We start from the raw sequence: 25,840 nt of genomic DNA on the forward strand, positions 1-25,840 counted from the left end.
ACGCGGAAGTTCGACTCACGGCGGATTTGTCCTTCGGGATTCTTAATATACTCACCATGGGCAAGTTTGTGTTCACAGTGTTATCAAACATTCAAACAACCGATATTTGAGCAACATTTATATTTTGAATGCATCTTTAATATCAGGTACCACCGACCCTTTGCATTTTACTGAGGTAGTTCTCAAAGAAAGAACAAACTAAAATGGCGCCCAATGGCGTGACCCAACCACGTCCACTTCTTTCAAATTTCAGTTTCAATAGACGTTGTATATGAGACACGATTTGGCAAGAAGATTTTCAATATTTGCCGTAGACAGCGACTTCTAAAAACCTGAATTCTTCTCTTTTTACTTGCGTCAAGCTCCAAGTTGAGTATCCATATAGAGAGATTAATTTTACTCTGCAGTACGAAATTCGTATTTCGGGTATTTACGAGAGGTTGTTTTTTCTCCAAATCTTACATAACGTAGGAGAAGATTTCTGTTCTTGTTTATGCGATCACGAATGTCCGCCTCTGAATGCATTTTGTTATTCTCCTTTCAATGTAGCGGAAATTAACAAAATTTCCTGATGTGTTTCTCAATGAAAAACAAACTGAAATGGCGCCCAATTGAATATTTTTTAAATTTTTTAGTCAAATTTGGCGGAGCAAAATTTGCAGCATGTTTGTCTATTTACTATGACATTTTGAAAGGAGATTTTCTTTATATTTCTGTGATTTTCCGTTCCAGTCCTTTTTGAATACTTTGCTAGGTGGAAGCAATTTTTGACAGTTCTCTCTTTTGGAGCTGGAACAGTGATAAAATTTAAATTTCGTTTCATTATCTTACTTAAATATGTGACAGAATATACAATTTAGTAACATATTCAGAAAGAAGAAAATTAAAGTATTATCTGCCCAATTAGTTTTACCTGAAACCCCCATCCCCAAACACTGTGTCTTCATTTTATTATTATTGTTATTATTTGGCTTTGGCCTTTGTTTTATTCATCTGCTGATAATATTTATTTGGAACCACATAACATCAACGAAATACAACACAGCTTCCCCAATGAATGTTTACGCATTGCAGTAGAGTCGATGGTTGGTTGGGTTGGATGATACAACAAAAATGCAATTGGATGCAGTTGCTAGAAGGGCAGGGTAAACAAACAAGTTGCATTCAAAGCCAACATTCAAACCAGGTGATGTTGCATTTGCTGAAAAACCGGCAACCAACATGTTGGCTGCACATAGGTTGGGTGTGATATAATATACCGGTTTCCAACTAAATAATTGGGGGTATGGGTATGTTGCTATCAAATTTCATTGCCCCCACGACTAACGTAAAATCGTCCGTCATCTGTTTTTCATTGTCCTTGTAAATTGTTTGTGTTCCGCACTTGTTTGCTTGCCTCTTGGTTGTGTGGTATGGCGTGTGTGTGCTTGCATGGAGTATGTCCTTAGACTGTAGCACTGCATACTCAGTGGCTGCAACTCTGTTTTTTGGGGTGTATGGTTGGGTCGTTCAACAGTGTGCCCAGATGGATGGGCTGGTTTGCTGCTTACTAATGCTCATGGATTAGTGTGCAACAAAAGACAAACAGAAACCGAAACAGCTGACTCGTTGAAGGCCATTTGGGGGCATAAAATGAAAATCGATATTTGCTTGAGTTGTGTTGTTGCGTTAAAGCAGCTTAATTTTTAAAGAATAAAGCATTTTTTGTTCTGAAGCACAGCAGCAACACAAAAAATCATTTTTGGTATATTAAAAATTTAAATTGAACGCTGTGCTGCTGCAACAATTTTCTTGTTCAATATTCAATTGGTATGTAATGAATGAATGGGACAAGGTAAAATGGAATTGAAGATTGGTCTTAATTTATTTTTACGTTGACAATATTTAAGAGAGAAAAGTTTACATGTGGTGGTAGGTACGTACCAAAGTTGAAGGACATTTGAATCATGAATCAGATAATCCAGTAGAGTAACAACAAAGGATGTCAATGTCAAAATAGTCATAATGTGGAGTGTCTCTGTATTGACAGGTTGGTTTATGTGACAAATTAAATAGGTATTTTGAAAATTTGAGGAATTTAAAATGCATATCAAGAGATTTCATCAATTTTGTCTCCAAATAATTAATGTTTATTTAATAATATTTATAATCATAGTAATAAACGTTATAACAATAATAACAAACATGATAAAATACATAATAACATATATAATCATAATAATAGAAATATTACATCTACATCTTTTTATCGATCATGAATCAGAATTCGACAGCCCCTACGTTCAAAGGTATTCCAAGCCGTGTCTAAATTTTGTGTCCCCTCAAAGCTTATTCGGCTTTGTAAGATGACATTAACTGAAATTTTGGGCCCTCAGTTAAAATAGGAAAGAACCTCTCTGAAAAGTTTAATACCAAAAGAGGTTTTAGACAAGGAAGTAGCCTTTCGTGGGATCAGATGCAGATGTTCAAAGAAATGACTCAAATTTACACCAATAGCCCCATGTCCCATGAAAATACAAAAGAAAAGAAAAACAAATACCTCAAAAGTTGACGACCCCCGCAAACGTTTTAAGGACCATGATCTGCGAATCTGCACCTGGAATGTTGGCACTCTTTATAGAGAAGGTTCAGTTTACGCATTGGCAGATGTACTTGAAAAGTACAAGGCTGACATTACTGTCATACAGGAAATACGATGGAACGGGAAAGACGTCACAACAACACCTAAAGGTGACGCACTGTATTATAACTGCCATGACACAAAGCATGAGTTTGGTTGCGGATTTGTAGTTTGTCGGACGTTAAAACATCTGGTCTCCATCTTCAGCCCAGTGAATGAAAGACTCGCTACAAAACTCGCTACAATGAAAAACTCGCTACAAAATTCTTCAACATCAGCTTTATTTGCGCTCATGCTCCCACTGAAGACAAGGACGAACAGACCAAAGATATTTTTACGAGCGCTTAGAAGAAACTTATGACCGTTGCCCTTCCCATGACATTCAAATTATACTAGGCGATTTTAATGCCAAAATTGAAAAGGAGAATATCTTTGGCCCAACAGTCGGGAAATTCAGTCTCCACGGTGAAACATCTGACAATGGTATGAGGCTGATAGACTTTGCAGATGCAAGAAACATGGTAGTTAGCAGTACCAGATTTAAGCATCTCGATATTCATAAGGGCACCTGGCTGTCGCCAGATCAAAGAACAAGAAATCAAATTGATCATGTTGTGATAGATGGAAGACATGCATCAAGCGTGTTGGATGTACGATTGTTCCGAGGTGAAAACATAGAATCGGACCACTACCTTGTTGCAGCAAAGGTACGTACCAGATTACAGGTAGCAAACAAAGTGCGAACATACACAACACGGAAGTTGGACATCGGTAAGCTGCAATCACAACAGATAGCCCCAGCATATTCCACTCAACTGGCCCAACTGCTTAATCAAAGCACTCCTCGTCCCGATAACATAACATCACAATGGCAAAGTATTTCGCACTCCTTGCAAACAGCCGCAAAATCAATACTTGGATACCAGATACTTTCTCCAAGGAATCCATGGTATGACCAGGAGTGTCGTGCGGCGTATAAGGCTACTTTACAATCAGTAGCAACGCGTAGCGCACGAGAGAAGTATCGGGAGAAAAGGAAAGAGGAAAAACGTCTTTTCCGCAGGAAAAAGAGAGAAATGGAAAAGCGGGATTGTGAACAAATCGAGATGTACAGGAGACAGAATGAAATCCGAAAATTCTACCAAAGAGTGAAACATCAAACTGATGGCTTTGGAACTGGCACATCCTCCTGTAGAGACCAGCAACGTAATTTGGTAACTGATACAGATAGTGTGCTCAGGATATGGAAAGAGCATTTTTCCAAACTGTTGGTATCCAATAGTAGCGAAGTCGACGAAGATACCACAGATCCAATCCCAGAAGATGGTATTGAATGTATACCGCCCAGCCAGGATGAGGTTAAGACAGCAATAAACCGGCTGAAAAATAATAAGGCAGCAGGAGCTGATGGCCTACCGGCCGAGCTGTTTAAAACCGGAGGCGACACGCTGATAAGGTGTATGCATCAGCTAGTTAGCTCCATCTGGCAGGAAGAACGCGTACCCGACGATTGGAACCTGAGCATCCTGTGTCCCGTCCGTAAGAAAGGAGATAAGACTTTATGCTCTAACTATAGGAGCATAAGTCTTCTTCCTATCGCATACAAGATAGTGTCAGGGATATTGTGCGACCGACTAAAGCCCATGGTCAACGAAATAATTGGACCATACCAATGCGGCTTTAGACCTGGTAAGTCCACCATTGAGCAGATATTTACCATGCGGTAAATCGTGGAGAAGACCCAAGAGATGCAGATCGACACCTATCACCTTTTTGTCGATTATAGAGCAGCCTTTGGCAGCCCGCTACGTTCAAAGGTATTCCAAGCAATGTCTGAATTTGGTATCCCCGCAAAACTCATTCGCCTTTGTAAAATGACTCTAACTAACGCAAGATCTTCAGTTAAAATAGGAAAGAACCTCTCCGAACAGTTTTGTACCAAAAGAGGTCTCAGGCAAGGAGACAGCCTTTCGTGTGATCTTTTCAACATCCTGCTGGAAAAGGTAATACGAGAGGCAAACGTCAAAAGAAGTGGCACAATCTACACCAATAGCCACATGTTACTTGCTTATGCTGATGATATAGACATCATGGGACAATCAGTAAAAGAAGTAACCGATACCTTTATGAAGGTCGAAGGAGAATCTGCTAAAGTGGGTCTGGCGGTAAACGGCGAGAAGACCATGCTGATGGTGTCGACGCGCAATGCGTCCATTGAGATCGGACCAACTGTTGAAGTTGGTTCCTATAATTTTGAGGTAGTAAAAACTACGTACACCTCGGCACCGCCGTAAACACAACAAACGATATCAGCTGTGAAATAAAAAGAATGATTGTATTGGCCAACAGATGCTACTTTGGCTTAAGTAAGCACTTTAAAAACAAAGCCACAACTCGTCAAACAAAAATAACGCTTTACAAAACACTGATACTACCCGTGCTGATGTATGGTTCCGAAGCCTGCGTACTTGCGCAAGCAGACAAGGTAGTGCTTGGCGTGTTTGAGAGAACATTTCTTCGAAAGATCTACGGACCGATCTGCATTGACGGTGAATATCGACGTCGTATGAACCACGAGCTGTATCTGCTATACAACGACATCAATATAGTTAAACGTATCGAGATGTAGCGATTGCGTAGGCTAGGCCATATAATAAGAATGAGCGATGATGAACCCGCTAAAAAGGCGTATAAATTCGAGCCACATGGCCAAAGAATAAATAAAACAAATGTTCTGTAATGGGCCAGCTAAGTAAGTAAGTAAGCCCCATGTCACTTGGTTATGCTGACGAAATAGGCATTATGGGTTGATCAGTGAAATAAGTAACTGATACTTTAAGGAGGTTGAAGGAGAATCTGCTTATGTGGGTCTGACGGTAAACGGCGACAAGAACAAGTTGATGGTGTCGACGCGCAATGCGTCCATAGAGCTCGGACCAACAGTGGAAGTTCGTCCCCATAATTTTGAGGCAGTTAAAGACTTCGTCTAGCTACATCAGTTGTGAAATCAGAAGCAGAATTGTATTGGCCAACAAATGATACTTTGGTTTAAGTAAGCAGTCCAACTTGTCGTCAAACAAAAATAACACTTTATAAAACGCGGATAATACCTGCGCTAATGTACGGTTCCGAAGCATGGGTACTTGCGCAAGCAGGTAGCTTGATGTGTTTGAAAGAAAAATTTTTCGAAAGATCTACGGGCCAATAGGCGTTGATGGTAAGTCACAATTTACATTGGGCGAGTTTACTTGCCGCAATTGTCATTTTGTAGGAGAGAGAGGTGAGGCATATGGTAACCCTTTGCCTCTCAGCACCCTCTCTCACCTACAAACTGACAATTGCCGCAAGTAAACTCGACTAATGTAAATTGGGACTAAATATCGACGTTGTATGAACCATGAGCCACAGTTAAACTTATCGAGATATGTCATAAGAATGAGCGATGATGAACCTGATAAAAAGGCGTATAAATACGGGCCACATGGTGAGACACGTAGAGCTGGAAGGAATGGAAATCGTTTCTTAGTTCTGCTTATAGGACAAATGTCCTGTAGAGGGCCAACTAAGTAAGCCAGTGCCGACAATGAAGAGGGCAGATGATTTTGGATTTTCAAGCTGATTAAAAATACATTCCGAAGAATGTCTTTAATTCAATCCAAAGCACTCTGGATTCAACATGGAATGCATCGTAGCCGCGCACTGTCTTTTAACAATCATTAGTGAATTAAGGATTTTAAATAACCGAACTAAGACCCTAAACTAAATAAACCACATAAAATACACTACATAAGACTTTTCAAAACACTATATGTACTATAAAAAATGTACATCTACACTCGGCACAACTTATGTAAATCTTTCTAATCATTTCCCCATGCCCATGAGAATGCACAAAACGCTCGCTCCCCTTCATGTTTCTATGTTTAGATTTGCACTTGTAAAATAATTTATTTATATGCCCTTTTTTCTCATTTTTGTAGAGGAATTTCCTAATCATCATTCTTCTTCAAAATGCTCAGAAATACACTCGGAAGAACGCTAAAGGCAGGCAGACAGACAGCTACACGCACATTTGTTTCTAAAACATTTGATTTTGTCATGCGGAAATTTTCTTGTTGTTCTTCAATACAATATTTTTGGTGTTTTGAGGCAACACCAACATGGCAAGACTGCTGCTTGCTGTTAAACGCAACTCACTCGTGCCAACCAACATATCCGATAGATGGATGAATGAATGACTGTCTGACTGACTTAGCAGCACCCAACCACCGGTTTCAAATGTCGACATTCGAGTGAGTTTGTCTATTCCACAAACAAGACCTAACCAAAAAAAAGATGCCAAGTTTAAAATTTCATTGTCAGTTAACAAGACATAATAAGAACATTTTGACATTCATAGATACAACTGTATTTAGAGATATGTACGTATCTCATGGGGGGAGCTAGCTAATACGCTTTGGGGGAGAAATATTTTCTATGCAAATTATGTTAAATAAATATGTACAAATATTCTTTTATGAAACAGGAATACAAAAAAATGCTAAAAAATGTTTGAAAATAAACATTTTAAACTCGTTGCTATTAAACGAAGTAGGTCACAATTACTTTTAAGTTTCGGTTATGTCGCGAAGTTATTGGCAATAGCAAAATATTCCAAATATCCATAATTTTAAAATATCAATAAAAACTGATGTCTTTATTTTTCAAAAGTCATTACAAAAATATGCACAGAATTGCTCACTTAAGTCTCATGCAAAGAGAGCAAACAAATATGGTTGATTTTACAATAGTTGATGAGCAAAATTTGTAGTGTCCCAATAACATATTTTTGTGTTATAGCAGATAGTATCATGTGTCCTAAATATGAATAATTCGGCAATTTAAAGCATTGGGTTAGTCATGTCATCAATCACTTTAAAAATATGTGTGATCACTTCGACAATAGAATTGTTGGATCGAACCTTGTCATTGGTCCCAATTTTTTTCTTATATGTAACTAACTAAATTTAAATGAAAGGTGCTGAAACTACAATGTTCATAGATGAGAAAAATCAAAAAATAAAACAAAAATCGCCGTAGGGATTTTTAAATAAATCGCGGTCAAAGTTCACATTTTTAGGGGTTTTTTATGTTTTCACGGTTTTACTTGGAAAACGCAAGACTTGCAAAACTTGCCATAGTGGACGGTATTCCACGTCCCCATGGCAGGAATTGGTTAAAGTTTTCAACTAGCAACTAGCAGTCCAATCCCACGGCAGCGGGTTCTCTGTACCGGATTGACCCGGGACCACACAACATCAGCGTTCCGGCCAGCGGCTGCCACCTCAGTGTACATGTGTTTGTATTTGTTTAGTTTTTCTATGCTGGGATCTTCGGTGAGTTGCAATTGATGTCAGGAGTGGGTGCATTTAAGGGATTGCTTTGGACTTGCCCACGCGAGGGACTACGATAGGGACTATGTTGCTGCATGCTGCGCGAACACAGCCCCCAGTGAGTCGTCGTAGTCAGATTACGAAACTCCTTCGTCGTCGGATTACGAAACTCCCCCGCAGTGCCCCCAACAGCAGCCGCACGCGCAGCATTTAACACCAGCCGTTGTTGTTCCAATCCCAGAAAATGCATCCATTTTGCAATTTATTTGCAATGGGCTCCGAGGTCGATGAAATAGTGGAGATCGATGAAATAGTGGACTTTATGAATCGGAAGAAGATCAAGGTCGCGGCGGTGCAGGAAACCATGCTGAACGACCACAGCTCGGTACGTTGTGATAGTTACAACGTAATAAGGAAGGTTCGCACCAGATGTGGAGGTGGCTTTCCTGTTGCACCAGTCTGTTCAATAAAGACCTATCTCACTTGAGCCTGCCTCTAATGACCCGTACATGGAATGTATGGGGGTAGCAGTCAGGTATGGAACTGCCGAGATAGAGTTGCTGAACGTATACATCCCGCCCAGAAATAGCTGTATCTCAGATTATAAGCCTGACATTAGTCCGCTTTTGGAAGGTCATAATCGTCTGGTCTTGGGGGATTTTAATGCGCATCATGAGATGTGGCATTAGGCCCTCGGAAACGACCAGAGAGGCATAGCTGGCTGAGCAGATTGATAGCTCTACGTTTTGCTCGGTCAATGAGGATGCCCCTACCAGAATTGGAGGAGCGTGTCACAGTTCGCCAGACATAACCATCGTGTCACCTGGTCTGACAAATGACGTCACCTTCCAACCCGTCATTTCCCTTGGATCAGACCATCTCCGCATAATTGCCTCCATCAGCAGACCACCCGATTTCATCACCTCTGAACGCCGCACATTCGTCAATCATGGGAAAGCTGATTGGCCGAGTTTCAGAGAGTTCACCAATCACCGCTTCAGAGAATTGCCCAATCCTTCTGATGTTCCGAGACATCATCAATGCTGCAGCCGCTCGCCATATACTTGCTGGTCGAATACCCGAAGTAAGACCAAATTTTCCAGCAGAGGCGACGGGATTAGCAAATGAGCTTGATGAGCTTCATCGAACCAACACCGACGACCCCAGAGTCAGGTAGCTGACACTGGAAGTTAACAGGCTGGTCGGCGAACATAAGCGAAACAAGTGGTTAAATCATGTGAAGAGTTGCAACATTGGAACCGGTATAAGTAAATTGTGGACAACGGTTAAGTCACTCTCGAACCCCGGAAGGAGGGATTACAGGACCTCAGTCACGTTTGGCGACGTTACGTTGACTGACCCGAAGAGGTGTGCAAGTTACTTCAATTGATTGTTTGTCGGGCACCCCGAGGGGCGAAGAGAAGAGTGTTACGTCGCATTAGATCTCTTCCTGCCGAGAATGAACCACCACAGTTTACAATGGATGATGTTGCGAATGCCATCAGGAACGCTAAATCATCCAAAGCGTTGGGCCCTGACGGAATTTCCATGGTAATGTTGAAACAGCTGGATGAGCCAGGAGTGGAGTATCTCACTACAGTTCTCAACCTGTCGCTATCCACCCTTATTGTTCCCGAAGTCTGGAAAATGGTGGTCCCGCTACTGAAGCCAGGCAGGGATGCCAGCAAAGGTGAATCGTACAGGCCGATTTCGCTTTTGTCACCCGTAGCGAAGACCCTTGAGACCTTAGTCCTCCCCAGCATGAGAAGTATCTATCAAGTTACCGATCATCAGCATGGATTCCGTAAGCAGCACAGCACGACAACAGCGCTGCACGCCATCTCCACACATATTTGTCGAGGACTCAACCAGGAGCGGCCGTTTGATAGAACAGTGATGGTGGCGCTTGACTTATCAAAAGCCTTTGATACTGTCAAGCACCCCACGCTGTTCGAGGACATCGAGCAGACAACCCTCCGGCCAAGAACAAGAAATCCAAGCCCCGTAGAGTGAAACAGGGAGTTCCCCAAGGAGGGGTGATATCTCCGGAACTGTTTAACCTCTACCTTTCCTGTATTCCGCCCCCTCCAGACGGCATTGAGATCGTAACGTATGCAGATGATTGTACGATTCTGGCGCCAGGTACCTACCCTGATGACAAATGTGAGAGACTCAACTCCTATTTTCCACGCGAGGAATATGTAGATATCCGCCACTAAATCGACGGCCACTCTGTTCACCATATGGACGGCGCAGTATAGAAGAGAGTTGAATATCAGGGTCGATGGTAGCAGAATTCCGACCACAAACTGCCCCAAAAATTCTATGGATCACTTTCGACACCACTTTCACGTCTTCCGCGCATACCACAGCTATCTGCGATAAATTGAAATGTAGGAACAAGGTCCTCAAGTCCCTAGCACTTGGGGTGCAGATAAAGAAACCTTGTTGACCACGTATAAAGCGATAGGTCGGTCTGTGTTAAGCTATGCGGCGCCAGTTTGGTCCCCGAATTTATGTGACACGCAGTGAGATAAGATTCAAATTTGTCAGAACGCCGCCCTGAGAACAGCAACAGGGTGCCTCCTCAAATCTACAGTGGACCATCTACATGAGGAGGCAAAGATTCTTCCAGTACGGCAACATAATGAGATGCTATCGTTACAGTACTTGCTGGGTGTTACCGTGAGAGCCATCCCAATCACCATCTGCTGGCCACCGATACACCCAGGCATATCAAGAAGGATATTCATGCTCTAGAGGCGACGGTCCCGCAATATAGGAGAGAACCTCTAGATCAACAGGCATATCAGGCAGGTTTGAACAGCATTCACACGGACACAGTTGCTAAGACCAAAAGCAATTATTGTGTGAATGCAGTCATCGGAGCACATCCCCCCATCTATTGCAGCTGAAGAGCGTCAGCTGCCACGACAAACCAGAGTAGTTTTGGCTCAATTACGCTCGGGATATTGCAGTCGCCTAAATTCCTATTGGGCGGGAATCGATCGCACCGTGCAAGACATCTGCCCAGTATGCGGCATGGGCCCACACGATACTAAGCCCCTATTCAACTGCCCCGCCAAGCCTACTCATCTGACTCCAGTGGATCTGTGGTTACATCCCATCGAAGTAGCCAACTTCCTGGAACTGGAGATAGACCCAGAGCCATATTGAACAGGAGAACGAACATACAAACATAATAATAAAACACTGTTACAACAACAACAACCAAATTTCAGCCATTTCGGTGCAATATTAAGGTCACAACCTTCAAAATACCGAAAATCGGGAGGGGGCTATATGAAGGCGTAGACCCCCCAACGAAGACTGCGATAATGAGGCTAAAATTTTTAAAATACCGAAAATCGGGAGATATCGTCCTATGGTGTCTATATCAATACCTGGACCTACATAAACATTTTATGGTAGAAATATTTCTTAGCCCCCATATACATATATCTTTTCCCGATTTTGGTACAACTTGTTCAATTTTGATCGAATAGCCTTAAAATTTAATATGTAATATTTTCTTAAGCCCTTGAGTTGCTCTACTAATTTTCACAAAAATCGGTTCAGTTTTGGGTATAACCCCCATATATATCTTTCCCCGATTTTGCTATAACTCCGTCAATTTTTATCGGATAGCCTTCAAATTTGACATGTGATATTTTCTTAGGTCCCTGAATAGGTTGACCGAGGAAACATCCAATGTTAAATTTGAAGGCTATTCATCAAAAATTGAGGGATTTATAGCAAAATCGGGGAAAGATATTTATGGGAGCTATATCCAAATCGAAACCGATTTTTATGAAAATAGGTGAACCTACTCAGGGACCTAAGAAGATATCACATATCAAATTTGAAGGCTATCCGATAGAAATTGACGGAGTTATAGCAAAATCGGGGAAAGATATATATGGGGGCTATATCCGAATCTGAACCGATATGGACCAAAATTGAAAATTTGCATTCTTATGCCCTTATAAGTACTTGTGCAAAAATTCATTCATAAGTCAACTCCTTCTATTTTTGTCCACTTTTGTATGGAAGCGGCAACACTGTGCGACGCATCACGCGTCGCTTTGTATGGGGGCTATACGAAAACGTGGACCTACATAGCCCGCTTTCAATACCAAAAGTCCTACATACATATAATCGATTTCACCAAAATGTCGTCCACCTTCTTCAATCCGTTCGGACACTAGAGTGATTTCCACAGACGTACAGACGGACGGACATTGCCATATCGATGTGAATTGCATGCTGATCAAGGTGTGGTGTCTACAATGATTATTTCGAGTAGTTACAAACGGAATGACAAACTTAATATACCCCCCATCCTATGGTGGAGGGTATGGCACCAAGATCCAAACACAAAAGCGGACCGTTATTAACATTTGTGTATGGGGTGTCTTTTCCACGACTTTGTTTTTACTGTATCAAAATCGGCAGTGAAATAACGACTTCACCTTACACGACCTCCAATTGTTTTGCTGGGATATTTTCACATGAAAGTATCCTCCCCTTTTTTCACAAAAATAACTTTTATTTTATTTCAAAAAGTCGTTTAAGTTGTGTTTTTATGTGTTGCTAGGTTTGTTTTGATTTTTTATTTTGTCCATATTCATATTGTGTTGATTTTTAATATGTGACCCAGAAAAGCTAGTTAGTTAAAGCCATCAATGATTCTATGGGTCATAAAATATTAAAGGAACGATAAAAACAGTATTTATTCAAACATGTCTCTATGGATTTTTGTTATTGTGACTGGTTTTTCTATTTTAGGAAATAATAAAATTAATATTTTATATACATAGATATGTATGTAGGTATTGAAACTTATATATAAAATATATGTATATGGGTATGTGTTTATACTCATCTGCATAAATATGCTAAAACTTTAGATTAACTAAACGATTGACTGACTCATTCACCACCGCCACCAGCAGTTAATTAGCATGGGAAACGAGATAAACATTTCAGACAATTTGACTCCAATATTTATAGTTCTTTTTTATATTGGTTTGAAGTTATTTTGTTTATCAAACTATTTGCAAAAAAATTGATTTGGACTTTAAACTTTAGCATTTTTCTACTACGAAAACAATATTTATCCTACATGGAAGAGTATTATAAAAATGGCATATTTCGGGAACATTGAATTAATCTACATGTATAAAAACGACGTATGTATGTATTTCGGTACTGTATGTATAAAAAGATAAAATGTAAGTAATTAGTTATGGAATAACCCATACAAAATACGTTTGACTTTGTTTCCTAGATCTCAGCTGTTTATCTCCGAAAAAAAACCAAAGTAAACCCAAAAAATGGTCATAACTAAAAAATTGTTAAACTTTTTTCATTGCTATTGTCAGCCACATCTTGACTCTGTGGGACAATGTAATCGCATTTTTATTGCTGTTGTTGTACAAGTAAAGATGGATAAAGTGCCCAAATAGCTAGTAAAGAGTGCGTATGTAAAGCTTTCCCCTCCAGATGGAGGCTTATCTCTGCCATGCTAATGTATTGTTGGGTCTATGAGTTGTGAGAAAGAAAAAAAACAACAAAATAGCCATTGGCAACCTGATTACAGGTAATACAACTACGGGACAGGTGACTATCGGAAAGGGGGGAATTATGACAACTATTACCGACAACAAACAACACAAATGAGAGTATAACTGAGAACAACAACAACGACAACAACAGCAATCATAATAACATTTTCATGTTGTCAACTTACCTATCATGTAAATTTGATTTGTTTGTTGTTGTTGTTTTGGCTGGGCCCTTTTTTGGAGTGGATTAATGCACTGATGGATGGATGACTGACTGACTTGACTGGCTGAAAGGGCTAAAAGTTAGTCACTACAAAGTTTTACAACATTTTATTGTTATTGCTTTTAACGAGTTGTTTTTCTATTTTTTGTAACAATGACTTTGAAATGATATGTGGAGATGTGGATGTATCCCGCTTGTAACCGGCAAATTAACACAAATATTTGTCGAAAAGTCGAAATGTTGCGAGTTTGTGATTTCTAATCCAAAACTAAATTAATAGCCCTTTATTTCTTTTGTTTTGATTATTAATGTTAATTAATAACAAAAACTTAAACTTTTGATTTTTGTTTTGTATTTTTTAAACAAAAGACACCAAGGTGGCTAAGTTTTGGGAATATTTTTCCAAAATGAAAACTTTATTAAGACATGTGGTATAGCACACAACATTTGTAGAAATCAATCGAAAAATGGGATTATACCCTAGACAGACGGCAGCGTTAATTTGCATTAACTGCCTTAATGCAAATTAATTCGTGCATTATCCACATTCCCAAAATCAAAGGGAATTTAAACTGAATTTAGGTATTTCATTATGGCAATGCCGTAAAAGAGAGCCTATATTCATGTAGGAGAGAGAGCATAGTCATGCTCTGAGACACGATTTGCATTGCAAACAACAACAAAATAGTTGTTTACCAGCAAACAGCTGTTTCGTAAATGCAGAAACTATCGTCTGTCAGGTTAAAATTAAATGCCCATGTTAATGGAAATTAACGTTGCCGTCTATCTAGGGTATTAGTATAAAAATAAAGATAATGTTAATTAATCTTCGGGAAAGCATAAATAATTATTCCACTGACTGATCCAATCAATAAATCTACACCAATAAAATCCATAATTCTTCTTATATTACAAGAACAAAAGTTTGGAGGGATTTTTGGAATTTTGGGGCCATTATGAGGGGAACTGACCAAAACAGGCTGCCAGTGCCAGCAATGAGGACAACTTTAACCTGTCATATGGACCAATTAAGGTATGTCATAGGGCAAATACCGCCTTGGACCACAAACACACAATTTCAACAGTAAAGCACAAAGGAGACTCTGTTGTGGTATGGCGTTGTATGAGTGCTTCCGGGGTAGGCAATCGTGTCTTTATCGAAGGAATTAAGGATAAGATGTATTATTTAAACATTCTGAAAGGATAATTTGAAATTTAGGCGCTGAAAATGGGATTTGGGACAACATTCCAATTTTATCAATATATGAGCCCGAGCACAATTCACATAGTTTTCCAAAATGGATGTAACTGTCCAAAAGTGATTCAAACACCTCCCCGATCCCCGGATTTGAATCCTATAGATAATTTATGGAGTATTTTGGAGACAAATATAAAAAATCGCAACATCTAAAGTATAGGAACCCTAAAATATGCCTTGCAAGAAGAATGGGGAAAAATTCCGATATCTTGCCCCGAAAACTTAGTAAAATCTTTGCCAAAAAGGCTAAAAGCTGTAAAGGATAACAAAGGATGTCATACCAAAAGCTGCAACCCTAAAAAATCCTTTTTGTTTCATGAAACTTTTAGAGTGCATACTTTTGACTGTATGCCCGAGCACAAATCACATATTTTTCCAAAATGGATGTAACTGTCCAAAAGTGATTCAAACACCTCCCCGATCCCCGGATTTGAATCCTATAGATAATTAAGGAGTATTTTGGAGACAAATATAAAAAATCATAACATCTAAAGGATGGGAACCCTGAAAAATGCCTTGCAAGAAGAATGGGGAAAAAGTCCGATATCTTGCCCCGAAAACTTAGTTAAATTTTGAAATTTGAAATTTTGAATTTCGTTAATTTTATTTTATTATATTTAAGTTAAGACACTAATGTAAAAATATAAAAAGGAATGAAATCGCTATCATTAACCAATTCTTAGCAATCGCAGTTTTAATGAAAGAAACTGAAGTGGATACTTTTGACTGTGATTCACTGTATCTCAGGAACGATGAACTTCCACATGGGAAAACTGTATATCGTTGAGCTCAGGATAACAGTAAATACCTGTGGCAAAAATTTCAATTCGATCCGAGAGGTGCACCTAAAAGATACTTCTTCAGTCATTTGACCCAAAAATTACACTATGGTTATACACTTCACCCCGGTTATTTACTTCTCTGCTTAACTGCCTTTCCAGTTTAATTGCCTCACATTCTAAATCCCCTAGATTTTTTCATAATAATGAGTTCAAACTGTCCCGGTTATTTACTTTTCTCTAAGTACCCAAATCGGATATTTGCAGCCAAAAATTTTCCCCAAAACCGATTTTATTTACTTCTTTTCCCGGTTTACTACCCACAAAGATCTGGTAACTACGCAACCTAGATTTTGACAACTGTCAAAATCTATGATTTGTTTATTTGATTTGATCAGTTTAATAACAAGTGCTTATGCGAATGGCACCAAAATTTTACAAAAAGTAAACAAAAGTCGAAGCAGGAATTAGCAAAAGAATTTAAGTGTGACATTTCGACAGTGAATAGAATTATAAGAATCGAAAATAAAATTCGCACGATTGCAGAACAACAAAAATGTTCTTATTCGACGATGCCGAAAATCCAATCATGAAGATGTGGAAAAAGCTCTACGCATATGGTTTGATCAAATGCGTTTAAGAAATGGAGTGATTTCAAGACCAATTGTACTTAACAAAGCCAAAGAACTCGCCATAAAGATGAATTCTGATTTTGACCCCACTAATGCAACCATCCATTAGAGAGCCATTGGAGATGGCAAAAGAGAGAAAACATAAAATTCATGAAAATAAGTGGAGAAAGTTGTGCAAGTGACAAAGAAGGTGCTGAATTTTTTTTGGAAAGCTTCAAATTTAAGTAGTTACTACTACGAAAGTGGTCTCTTCTACAAAGTTTTACCAAATGGTACACTAGTCCGGAAAGGGGATGTCGTCAAAGGACATAAATCTGAAAAAAAATCGTCTTACTCTCTTATTTTTATGTAATTCCACTGGGACGTACAAAAAAGTGTTTGCTGTAGGAAAATTTCAAAATCCCAGATGTTTCAAGAACTGTAAAAATATTCCACTGCCTTACTATGCCAATAAAAATGCTTGGATGACTAGTTCTATATGGAATTATATTTTAAAACAAATTGATGAGGAGATAGGCAAACTACACCGAAAGATTGTGCTGTTTGTTGACAATGCAGCCTGTCATAAGGTTACAACTGAATTGCAGAATATTAACGTTCAGTTTCTACCACCGAACACAACTGCATTGATTCAACCTTTAGATCAAGGCATAATATTCTCGTTCAAGTCTAATTATCGCCAAATTATTATTCGAAAACAGTTGGTGGCGTTGGAAAAGGGATTGCCGTTGAAAGATTTTATAAAATGAATTTCTGTTTTAGACGCGCTGTACTATATTAAAAGGGCTTGGTGGCTTGTCAAAGAGAAAACTATTTCAAATTGTTTTCGCGAGGTTTGTTGAGTTATAAATTTGGGTAACAAATTATCTTTTAACAAATTATCTTTTGCAGGCAGGATTTTCCACAATCGACGTAGGAGAAGAAGATTATTCAGTTGAGATCGAACTAATTGAGTGTCTTCCAGAGACTGTCAATTTAGATGAGTATGTAAATTGTGATAAAGATATTCCGTGTCGACGAAATTTTAGAGGAGCTGAATACCACTACCTTTGAAGATGAGGAAGATGAAGCCGATAAAGAGAACATGGATGTGCCAAGTTTTAAAAACGCCTTAAGTGCCCTTGAAATTGTTAGGAGATATTGTATAGGCACAAATATTGATGAAGAATTCCTTTTTATGGAGGGGATAGTGTAAATAAAAAAGTAGTTTTTACAATGATGTTATTGATCAGAACTATATAAAAGGTCGGATATTATACTTCTTTAAACACATTATATTTTCCTTAATTAGTTCTCATTTCAATTTGAATAATTTTCACCAAAAACTATCATGTCTCACCATTCCATTTTAATACAATATATTTTTTTGACACAAAATATTAAAAACTAATCAATAAACCTCCGGCTTCACTAGCTTAACATTTTTTTTTTCATTTTGCTAACAGCTTTTTGTTATTATTATTTAATTAAACAAAACAAACTAAACAACAACAACACAAACTTTGAGAAAAAACAAATTAACCGAATACACGTTCAACACAACAACGCACACTTTTGTTTACATTTTTTGTGTTTTTTTTTTTAATTTTTTGCCCTTCTCACGTTGTTATGGATTTGTATTTCATTACCTTTCGTGCGCCCACACTTTTTCTGTTTGACAATAGAGACGGCAAATAAGTCACAAAAACTATTTTGTAGTTAGTATCCAACGGATACTTTAGTTGTTCTATTTAAAAATAAATGGAAAATAAATACAACTTGTTTGGACACAGAGTATTGAGAAATATTTTTTTGTTTGTTTGATATGGAAATTTGAAAAATATATTTTTTTTGTTGAATTTTAAAAAAATATTTCAATTTGCACTTTGATTTTTGTTTTATTTCACTATGCACATGTGTATTAATTCACTTTGGTATTTATAGAACTTGCTTTATTTAAACTATTATTATTTTCGGCAAAATATTTGCATAATTCCAATTTAAATTCGTTTAGAATTTTTCTTTTTTCTTAATTTTTTGCTTTAAGTTGCTAGCACGCAGTATATTAGCAGCTAACCGTTACCGTACGAATTCAATCAAACCTCGCCGTTAACGATAAATTTGCAGACTGAAGAAAAATGGCCAAGCTAACAACCAACCAACCACAAATCAGTCAGCAGCAAATGTTGGATGTCGAACAAAACAAACTAGGTTTGAGTTGCCAGCTCCCTCCCCATGCAACACAAAACAGCTGTTCCAACCAAAATGCGGCCATCAACAAAACAAAAAAAAAACACAACCAGAAAATGCTGATATCACACCCCACATTCTAATCTTAACAGACAACAATTATTAAATAACATTTCATTTAACATTACAACAACATTGTTTATCCCCAACTGCTGTTATTTAACATTTGACACAGTTATTGAAAAACAGAAAAATGTTTAAGCTTAACATTATTTTAGTGACATCATCTCCGAAGTACGGCACTGAATTACGTCAAAACGGTATGCAAATCGCATTGAAAGAAAAAAAAAAAACGAGAATAAAATACGTAGCAAATTTGAATATGTATTACCATGTTTGGGTCAAACATTGTAGCCAGTTGCTGTTTTCGCGATTTTCTACATTATTTTACACGTCAAATTTGGGATTTATAGTTGTTTTAGTAAAGTAATGCTAATTTATTACAACGAAAATAGTATGCAATACATAATAGGGTGGGTCGTATAAGTTATACAATTTTTTACTCGACCGAGTATCTGCATAATATGCCACAAAAACTTAGATTTTCTTTCCTCCCCAAAGTTATCAACGTTGGGCGCCACTTTACTGATGCAAGAGAATGGAATCTGGATCTGAATATTTGCCCTTCGACACGCGGACAGACTTCGAGACTGCAAATGAAATAACGGAAATGGCAAGATAATGATGGATAGGGCAAGATTAGCACAGGAAGACACGATAAACTGACGGAGGCATTAGAAAAGTCATTCGAAGAAAGATGTGCCCTTTGAGAGAGGAAATCTATCTGTGAAAAACCCTGGATAACAAGGGACATTCGTAACAAGTGAAAAGAGGACCGATGGTTTATTTTGCGGAAGAGTTGATAGCATGAACGAAGTTTTAAAAATTAATATGTTTCTATAAAAACCCCGTGTGGGGATTGCTAGATCCTCCATTGGCGAAACGGGGAATCCCACCATAACTCAATAAATACCTGGGGTGACCAAAATCTAGCATAGAGAATGACAGATGGTCCTCTAATACCATAGACAAGCTGATGTTGAATCAAGAGGAATGGTTGTGTTTGGATAACTAACAGCGCTGTGGAGTCTACTTAAACTGTGTTTGTACAACGAAAGCGGATGTCGGTCTTGAATCAAGTGGTTCGCTAAGTGATATCAGATAGGCGGGATGAAGTCTATGATCTGTCAGCCCCAGTACCATTCTAGGATACTGTAGGGTGATCCCCTACATATCTGAAGAGCAAAAGATTACAGAAACTTCGAAAAGAGAAAGAGAAAATTTACATCCCTATAGCGTTGACGAACATTGGAACACGAAAAAGGATGAGAATTGGACAATGTAACGTAAGGACTTTTAGTCAGACATCAAGAGTGGCACAGCTAGAAGCACAATTTACAAAATATAGACTGGGTATTTTGGCAATCAGTGAAACACTAATCTGTTCAGCGGCAAGGAAATAACACAGGGAATGAGGTGTCGGATTTATAATCGCCAAAAGTCTGAGAAGAATATTGAAACCTTTTCCGACAGAATAATAACACCACGTGTCCAGACCAACATTATGAAATTTATCACGATTGTGCAATGCCACGCACCAACTGAAGATACGAAGGATGAAATTAATTACTGGAGATTTCAACGCAATGATTGGTAGCGAGATCAATGGACTGTCACATGGGAAAGAATGCACTCGAAAGAAAGAACAAAAATGGAGAAAGACTCATGACAAACTTTTGAATCAGTTATTGAAGATCAATATTTCCGCACAAAACAATGCACAAATACACATGATGCCATCCCATGCACAAAGAGAAGTGCAGATATACATAGCGATGACGAGCTAATAATCGCTAAGGCACAAATTAAATTAAAAATATCAGAAGTAACAACCGCAACTGACGTAGGGGATGGACGATACCAAGGAACGGCCCTGACCGGTTTTAACATGACAAAGCCCAGGATTTGTCTTGGTCCCTCTTTCATCTCAAGTGGACACTGACAAAAAACAAACCCCTCTAAAGTTGACGAACCCCGCAAACGTTTTAAGGACCATACAGGAAATACGATGGAACGGAAAAGGCGTCACAACAACACCTAACCCAGCAAAAATTCGGATCCATTAGTCATTACGTAACCCATTACAAAGTAATGTTAACAAGCTTCTTTTCCCATTACAAGTAATCTGAAAAGTAATGGGATACTTCTTAAAAAATTTACAAGGCAAACCTACTTACTTTGCTCCTCACTAAGTAATGAGGATGGCGGCACAGTGAGTGTGTGTCCGACTATAAATCCTAGGGTTGTGTGTTCAACGCTCACTGTCGGCACGCGAGTTTTTTATTAAAAAAATAACAGTTCGTGGTGCACATGTGTACTGCACATTTAAGTTCTTAAGCAACCCTTAATGTTCGTGTGCGTGGCATAGTATGTAGTGTCTTTGGCTAGAAATCAGAGGGTTCGTGTGTTCAACTCGCACAGCGAGCGAAATAAAATAAAGTAAAATAAAAGTAAGAAGTGCGATGAAATTAAAAAAAAATCTCTACATCAACTGTTCTAAAAATAGAAATTTTTTTCAACTTACTTTTCAACTTCTAGTGGCCACAGAATAGCTAGTTATTCTAGTGGTCATAAAATAACTACGAACTAAGTGCGACATGCACTTGTAAAAATAATGGGGAAGAAAGGGGGTTAGCGAGTAGTTACGGCTGCCAAAAATCCCTTACAAAACCCATGATTTTGGGAGGACTTTTTTTGCTGGGAAAGTTGACGCAGTGTATTATAGCTGCCATGACACAAAGCATGAATTTGGTTGCGGATTTGCAGTTGGTCGGAGGTTAAAACATCTGGTCTCCAGCTTCACCCCATAGAAATTCGATTTAAAGCAAAATTCTTCAACATCAGCTTTATTTGCGCTCATGACAAGGACGAACAGACCAAAGATATATTTTACGAGCGCTTGGAAGAAACGTATGACCGTTGCCCTGCCCCTGACATTAAAATTATACTAGGCGCTTTTAATGCCAAACTTGGAAAGGATAATATCTTTGGCCCAACAGTTGGGAAATTCAGTCTCCACGGTGAAACATCTGACAATGGTATGAGGCTGATAGACTTTGCAGCTGCAAAAAACATGGTTATTAGCAGTACCAGATTTAAGCATATCGATATTCATAAGGGCACCTGGCTGTCGCCAGATCAAAGAACAAGACATCACATTGATCACGTTGTGATACATGGAAGACATGCAACAAGCGTGTTGGATGTACGATCGTTCAGAGGTGCAAACATAGACTCGGACCACTACCTTGTTGCAGCAAAGGTACGTACCAAATTAAACGTAGCAAACAAAGTGCGAACAGACACAACACGGAAGTTGGACATCGGTAAGCTGCAATCACAACAGATAGCCATCAAAGCACTCCTCGTCCCGATAACATATCAGGACAATGTCAAAACATTGCCCACTCCATGCAAACAACCGCAAAATCAATACTTAATACCACAGGCCAGAAACCTCCACCAAGGAATTCATGGTATGACCAGGAGTGTCGTGCTGCTACCGAAGAGAAAAATGCGGCATATAGGACTACTTTACAATCAGTAGCAACGCGTAGCCCACGAGAGAGATATCGGAAGAAAAGGAGAGAGAAGAAGCGTCTTTTCGAGATGTACAGGAACCAGAATGAAGTCCGAAAATTCTACCAAAGAGTCAAGCATCAAACTGATGGCTTTGGTACAGGCACATCCTCCTGTAGAGACCAGCAAGGTAATCTGGTAACTGATACAGATAGTGTGCAAGGATATGGAAAGACCATTTTTCCAAACTGTTGGTATCCAATAGTAGCGAAGTCGACGAAGATACCACAGATCCAATCCCAGAAGATGGTAATGAATGTATACCGCCCAGCCAAGATGAGGTAAAGACAGCAATAAATCGGCTGAAGAATAATATGGTAGCAAGAGCGACTAGCTTTTAAGGTGTATTCATCAGCTAGTTAGCACCATCTGGCAGGAAGAACGAGTACCAGACGATTGGAACCTAAGTATCCTGTGCCCCGTCCACAAGAAAGGAGATAAGACTGTATGCTCTAACTATAGGGGCATAAGTCTACTCCCTATTGCCTACAAAATCGTGTCAGGGATATTGTGCGAACGACTAAAGCCTATGGTCAACGAAATAATTCGACCATACCAATGCGGCTTTAGACCTGGCAAGTCCACCATTGACCAGATATTTACCCTGCGGCAAATCCTAGAGAAGACCCAAGAGATGCAGATCGACACCTACCGCCTTTTTGTCGATTATAAAACAACCTTCGACAGCCCGCTACGTTCAAAGGTATTCCAAGCCATGTCTGAATTTGGTATCCCCGCAAAGCTCATCGGGCTTTGTAAAATGACTTTAACTGACACGAGGTCCTCAGTTAAAATAGGAAAGAACCTCTCCGAAGAGTTTGGTACCAAAAGAGGTTTCAGACAAGGAGACACCCTTTCGTGTGATCTTTTCAACATTCTGCCAGAAAAGGTTATACAAGAAGCAAACGTCAGAAGAAGTGGCACAATCTACACCAATAGACACATGTTACTTGCTTATGCTGATAAAATAGACATCATGGGACGATCAGTAAAAGAACTAACCGATACCTTTATGAAGGTCGAAAGAGAATCTGCTAAAGTGGGTCTGGCGGTAAACGGCGAGAAGACCAAGTTGATGGTGTCGACGCGCAATGCGTCCATTGAGATCGGACCAACTGTTAAAGTTGGTTCCTATAACTTTGAGGTATTAAAAGACTTCGTCTACCTCGGCACCGCCGTAAACACAACAAACGACATCAGTTGTGAAATAAAGAGAAGAATTGTACTGGCCAACAGATGCTACTTTGGCTTAAGTAAGCACTTCAAAAACAAAACCACAACTCGTCAAACAAAAATAACGCATTACAAAACGCTGATACTACCCGTCCTGATGTACGGTTCCGAAGCCTGGGTACTTGCGCAAGCCTGGGAAAAATTCTTCGAAAGACCTAAAGACCAATCTGCGTTGACGGTGAATATCGACGCCGTATGAACCACGAGCTGTATCTGCTATACAACGAGATGCATCGATTGCGTTGGCTAGGTCATATAATAAGAACGAGCGATGATGAACCCGCTAAAAAGGCGTATAAATTCGAGCCACATGGCGTTGCACGCAGAATTGGCCAAAGAATAGATGGCGCAAACAAGTGGATGAAGAGATGACAAGGCGCGGTATTCCAAAAAGCGAAGCACTAAACAGAGAGAATTGGATATCTTTTCTTAATTCGGTCTATGGAACAAATGTTCTGTTATGGGTCATCTAAGTAAGTAAGTAACAACTGCCCACCCAAACAGCCAGATGAAGAAGTTGATGAATTATTACGGGAAGTACCTGCGACAAAATCAAGAATTTAGCAGTCCAAGCTATCGGATGAAAACTGAAAGCAGGCAGAAAGCGATAGATTTAGACAACACCTGGGAACTCATACAGGAAGAAAATAAACGATGCAGAAACTAGAAAATCCTAATATCAAGGAAAGATACGAGGACACAGTGGTAAAGAAATTGGCTAGAGCAGGCAAAAGAAAATACTTCGAGGATATAGCAAAAAACACATAAGTAGCCACAGCAACACACAGCGTCAGAGAACTGCACAATCTTATAAACAGCATCTCAAACAAAAATCCGAAAAGTAATACAGTCATTAAAGATCTAAACGGCGAAATGCTTGCAAGCACCGAAGACCAAACACGCAGATGGAAGGAGCGATATTACACAATAAGCAATATAAGTTTATACATTAATACCACAAACGAGAGCATGCTATTAAATATTATTCCCGGAAGCAATTGTTGAATGTCGGAAATCCCTCCTACTGTTGACGAAATCGCTTCGGCAATGTTGAAGCTAAAACGTAACAAAGCCCCAGGAGAAGTGAAATCGGTATGTACAAGTTTTTATCAATAAATCAGGGATCTGACACTAGAAGTTGACAGATTGGTCGGTGAGCATAACCAGAACAAGTGGTTAAATCATCTGAAGAGTTGCAACATTAGAGCCGGAGTAAGTGAATTGTGGGCAAAGGTTAAGTCTGTCTCGAACCCTGGAAAGAAGGAAGACACTTTGTCGAGCACCCCAAGGAATGACAGCGCAAAGAGAAGAGTACTACATCGCACTAGATATCTTCCTGTCGTGGATGAACTACCACAATTTCCAATGTATGATGTTGTCAGGAATCTCCATGGTAATGCTGAAAAAACTGGATGTGCCGGAGGTCGAGTATCACACTAAAGTTCTCAACCTGTCGCCAATTACCCACATCGTTACCGAAGTCTGGAAAATTGACCCCCTCACAGGCATGTCAGGAGGGATTTTCTTGATCTAGAAATAGTGTTTAACGTTGCAAGAGGCAACCCCTAATCAACTAGCTTATCAAGCAGGTTTAAATAGCATTCACACGAATGCAGTCACAGGTGCCATAAGAAACTATCGTGTGACTGCGGCCCTCCGAAAACATCCCCCTCTATCGCAACAAACTAGAGTTGTTTTGGATCAACTACGCTGGGGATGGTGCAGCATTTTGAATTCCTATAGGGTAAGGATCGATGCAACCGTACAAAACATCTGCCCAGAATGCGGCACAGGCCCGCACGACACACAGAACTGGAGACAGACCCAGAGTAAAATTAAGCAGAGCAACGAGCATACAAACATATACAGGGCAATCAATTTGTTTTCTTCCCTAATTTAGCAACTTTTTTATTTCTAAAGAATTTTTTTTGGCGGTTCGGCGAGAATATTGCATACCTAAGCAATTGCAGTAGTTTTCAACCATTACAATACTGATGTTCATAAGAATTTCACCTATTAAAATTATTTTCCATGCGGAAACTTCCGAAGTAATTTTCATGATTGCCCTGATAAATACTGTTACAACAACAACAAAAGAACAAGAGCTTTCCACCTTTAGTTGCCTTGATTACACCTCGTCAAGTCCCACGCAGGGGAGACTACCCCGAGTTTCTTTTGGCAGAGGGAGACACAGTGAGCTCGGAGATGAAGAAAGTGAGTGAAAGATCAACTTTAAAAAAGATTGTGGATTCTTAGTAAATCCCAGACATTTTAGAAGTTGAAGATGG

General features: G+C 39.3%; 1 protein-coding gene across 16 annotated transcripts in view; it reads right to left on the minus strand.

Annotated features, from left to right (window-relative positions):
* The window catches only part of LOC141389784 (aminopeptidase N), a 332,473-nt gene extending 313,877 nt beyond the window's left edge, over positions 1-18,596 (minus strand). For 8 of the 16 annotated variants that reach the window (XM_073961852.1, XM_073961840.1, XM_073961857.1 and 5 more), the window contains exon 1: positions 18,080-18,596. The gene's annotated coding sequence lies outside the window, so the exon portion shown is untranslated. The remainder of the gene's footprint in view (positions 1-18,079) is intronic. The other 8 variants (XM_073961861.1, XM_073961849.1, XM_073961855.1 and 5 more) reach the window with 5 other exon arrangements.
* Positions 18,597-25,840: the final 7,244 nt, after the last annotated feature.

Source organism: Musca autumnalis, unplaced genomic scaffold (assembly GCF_047663935.1).
Source record: "Musca autumnalis isolate F117 unplaced genomic scaffold, ASM4766393v1 scaffold_1, whole genome shotgun sequence".
Classification (NCBI taxonomy): Eukaryota; Metazoa; Arthropoda; class Insecta; order Diptera; family Muscidae; genus Musca; species Musca autumnalis.